Source organism: Dama dama, chromosome 8, assembly GCF_033118175.1.
Source record: "Dama dama isolate Ldn47 chromosome 8, ASM3311817v1, whole genome shotgun sequence".
Classification (NCBI taxonomy): Eukaryota; Metazoa; Chordata; class Mammalia; order Artiodactyla; family Cervidae; genus Dama; species Dama dama.
Window position 1 is genome coordinate 16,208,449 of NC_083688.1, and position 4,578 is coordinate 16,213,026.

A 4,578-nucleotide genomic window follows, 5' to 3' on the forward strand; every position below is an offset into this window, starting at 1 on the left:
AGGAGGGCATGGCAACCCATTCCAGTATTCTTGTCTGGAGAATCCCCATGGACAGAGGAGCCTGGCGGGCCACAGTCCATGGGGTTGCAGAGTCAGACAGGACTGAGCGACTAAGCACACCACACATACAAAAACACACACAGAGAAAAGAATTCAAGAAATGTAAAATTTTAACCGTTGGTGAATCAGTGTGGAAGATGTATAGGAATTCTTGATTCTATTGTTTCAACTTGTCTGTAAGTGTGAAATTGTGCCAATATTAAAAGCTAAAAGGGAGCGACTTCCCTGGTGGTCCAGTGGTTAAGACTCCACCTGCCAATGGAGGGGACAATGGTTCGATCCCTGGTCGGGAAAGTTCCCACATTCTGCAGAGCCTGACGGAGAAGGAAATGGCAACCCACTCCAGTGTTCTTGCCTGGAGAATCCCAGGGACGGCGGAGCCTGGTGGGCTGCCGTCTATGGGGTCGCAGAGTCGGACACAAGTGAAGTGATTTAGCAGCAGCAGAGCCTGAGAGTCGCAGCTACTGAAACTTGAGCACTCCAGGGCCCTTACTCTGTAACAAGAGAAGCCACTGCAATGAGAAGGCTGTGCTCCGCCACAGAGGAGCCTCCGCCGGCCACAACTAGAGAAAGCCTGCACGGCAACGAGGACCCAGCACAGCCATACATAAATAAATAGAACCTAAAAGGAAAAGCAAAAACTCTAACATAGACACAATAAACCACGGTGAACTCGTGAATTCCCAAGTCTGACTTCATCCACTGGCGGGGCTTTGGTTCTGAACTAACCGTGGGCAGTCCTAAAAGGGACAATCTTAGGAGTGGTCTCTATATTGCCTCTGAACGTGGCGTGTTAGCTAGGAAGATGTGTGGCACGCATGCACACACGCACCCTGAGGAGGCATGAGGGACACACAGGCTCAGGATGAGAGAGGTCCAGGCTTTTTTCTGGTCCTCTCACTGTGTGACTGTGGCCACCAGTGGAGGTTGAGGCTTGGGGCACCGGTCAGGCGCTGGGGGAGGAGGTGGGTGACCCTCCGGGTTTCAGTTCTTTGGGGACCTGACAGACTGGGGTAGCTCAGAAACCATCTGCATGGCCCTTGGGTGGCAAACGCCAGACGGCCTCAAGCGGGCCTCTCCCACAGGCAGGAGAGATCTCCGAGGTCCAGCTGCAGGGCCCAGCCTGCTTGAGCTGTAGTCATGCTCCCCCCAGTTTTGTCTTCTCCTTCCCTCCCGCTGGGGCCAGCTCTCCGGCCACAGCTGTCTGGGGACCTGTCCCTCCCAGCCGGCAGAATGATGCACCTCCAGCCCTGACCCCTGGCAGTTTTCCAGCATCTCCCAGAGAATTCTGAGCAGAGTTATGAACACCATTTCTTGAGCGGCTCAGTCCTAAGTGTTTTAACCCATGTTATTGAGCTTAATGGGCTTCCCTGGTGGCTCGGAAGGTAAAGAATCTGCCTGCAGTGTGGGAGACCTGGGTTCAATTCCTGGGTAGGGAAGACCCCTTGGAGAAGAGCAGGGCAACCCACTCCAGTATTATTGCCTGGAGCATCCCATGGCCAGAGGAGCCTGGTGGGCTATGGTCCATGGGGTCGCAAAAGAGTGGGACACGACTGAGCGACTAAACAACAACTCTGGCAGAGAGCCCAGGTGGACGGGGTGGGGGATTCTCATCCAGGTCCCACTGTCCCCGGCCTTCTTTTACCCTCTTGTTTCATGAGAGTAAACCAGTTTCTGTGAGAGGAGTCAGGCCTGGCAGTGTACGGAGTGTGGGTGACCACTCGACCCACACGGCCTCCTGAGATGCATCCCAGACTCCATCACGGGGCCCAGACCTCTCCTCTCTCCCGGCCATGGCCTACTCAGGCCCAGCTGAGCAAACCAGATGGAAAAGGCTCTAACCTGGGGAGATACCCAGCTGAGCCTGGACTGTCCTGCTGCGACATTCGCTCTTTCCAGCTCTCAGTGATTACTGGTGGCTCCCGGGCTGTCCTCACTGGCTGGGCTTCAGAATGGCCTCTCCATCCGATCCAGGACCTCAGGGTCCCCAGGCTCACCTCACCCTCCTTGTCTCATCCCCGGGGGGCAGTAAAGCAGGGTGGAGGTGAGGGTTTCTGGGCCTCAGGCCCAGTTAGCCCTTGGATGGGTCAGAACCTGGGAGGCGGGCCCACCAGCTCCTGGAGGTCCCAGTGGCACTCCTCTGGCAGAACTGCTGTTGTGTGGAGTTGGGCCCTTAGCACCCAAGCCTTGGTAGATGTCTACTATCCAAGCTCCTGAGACTGAGATACACACCCAGAAAACCTGGCATCCATTTAGTCCAGGCCTCAGCCCTGCGGCAGACAAGGCCCTGGGGAAGCCATCTCAGGACGGAGTAGGAGGCAGTGGATGTCAGGGGGTTCTGATGGGACACGCTGTCATGGAGGTCTCGAGCTCCGGCCCAGAGGCTGGGACACCCAGGGCCCTCTGGAAAATGCTACAGCCATGGTGGCCACTGGGCCTCTCCTTTTGGAGGGCAACCTTTTAGCCTCACGTGGTCTTTGATGGCTGCTAATGCTGTGAATGGTGGGGCGGCAGAGGATGAGACGGTTAGGTAGCATCACTGACTCAATGGACATGAATTTGAGCAAACTCCAGGAGATAGTGGAGGACAGAGGAGCCTGGCGTGCTGCAGTTCATGGGGTGGCAAAGAGTCAAACATGACTCAGCGACTGAACAACAACAATGCTATGAATGACGCAGCCAGTTGTAGGAATTCCTAATGGGTGGGAGTCATTCTGCCTCTCTAAGGCAGAAATAGGGCTTCCCAGGTGGCACCAGTGGTAAAGAACCCACCTGCCAATACAGGTAGACGTAAGAGATGCGTGTTCAATTCCTGGATCGGGAAGATCCCCTGGAGGAGGGTGTGGCAACCCACTCCAGTATTCTTTCCTGAAGAATCCCATGGACAGAGGAGCCTGGCAGGCTACATAGTCCATGGGGTTGCACAGAGTCACACATGACCAAGTGACTTAGCATGCATGCACACAAGGCAGAGATAAGGTCCTTCCCCATCCTTTTCTGGGCTCTGAGCACCTCCAGAGGGTCCCCAGTGGGTTTCAGGCTGCTCCGAGTCTGAGAGAAGTGGTGGTAGTCATGTGTGCGAGTGTGTTCCAGTAAGGGGGGCAGGGGTCAACAAAGCTCATCACATGCTAAGTTCTGTCTGTGACCCCATGGCCGGTTGTTCCTAGTGATGCCCTCCGCCCCTCATTGCTCATCTGATGTGACCGCAGCCCCGATCGTGAAGGCACCAGCCAGGCTCACACATCTGAGCCGGAGTAGCTAACTGTCAGGGATGCTCCAGAATCCTTTCTCTGGGGGACACGGGGACCCTGTGTCTCTTCGCTGCCTGCAATCTCCCTGAGCCTGGGGCTGTGTTTACGTGTGGAGTTCCTGGGAAGACAGCCTAGGGGACAGGGTCTAACTCCCAGTATCCAAGGCCAGATGGTGACTCATGGGGAGGAGGTGGGGGCAGAGAGAGTCTAAGGGTAGAACGTCTTGCCTCCAGTTGTCATTAAGTAGAGATAATCCCACTCAAATCCCACCAACATTCTTGAGTGCTGGCCGTGTGCCAGCCCCGTGCGAAATCTTCACCATCATGTCTCATGGCGGGCACACGATTGTGGCAAGGATGGTGCAGAGGGCCTGTGTCTCTTCCCCTCACACAGCTCACAGCCTTCCTGGGGCCTGGGGCTTTGTGCTTAACCCTTCCTGGTGCTTCTCACAGTGTGGTTCTGGGGCCGGGGTTCCTCTGGGTCAAATCTGAGGATTTCTGGATCTCGCCCAAACTAAGGAAATCAGACCCTGGGAAGAGGCCCAGGAGCCAGCATTTCCGCCTGTGAGATCCATGTTGCAAAACTCCCGAGTGAGTTCCTTCAGCTAAGGAGCTAGTTGGAGGAGGGGGGGCTGAGCCCAGAAGGTGCTCCCTGCTGGTTTTACCAGTGCGCAGTTTGAAGGAGCAGGAGGAGACCCCGTGATCCACGGCTCTTCCCACTCTACAGTTCTCTCCCTCCCGTGGACACCCTGTGGTAGGATGAGAGGAGCAGGCGGAACATCTGAATGGCTGAGAGCTAGTTGGGGTATCTGGGGTGGGAGAATATGGTGATGGGGGTGTGGGCTGGTGCACCAGGGTAGAGGGACCAGGAAGGCAAGCGGGGGTGGGGAGGTCCAATACCAGGCTAGACTTCGGTGTTCTTATTCAGAAGCGAGTGTTGGGTCCTATAGAAGGTTTTCAGGGAGTGGAATGCCATTGTGGGGGGTTCAGGAAAATGGCTGGGCTGTGGGGGGCCACACTAGAGGGACAGTGGAGTCCTGGGGTCCTACAACAGTCCTGGGGGAGGGGGCACAGCCAGGACCTGCACTTATGGGCTGGAGGACCCGAAGGCAGAGGGGGTCAAGGGGGAGGGGGTGGAGACTGCTGTCCAGGGACTGAGATAGACAGAAAGGGAGGAACCCCACGTGAAGCCTAGGAGCCTGAGATGAGACCCTTTGGGGCTTGTTGATTTGGAGGGGCTGGTGGGATGTCCTTGGGGGTAGGTTTGA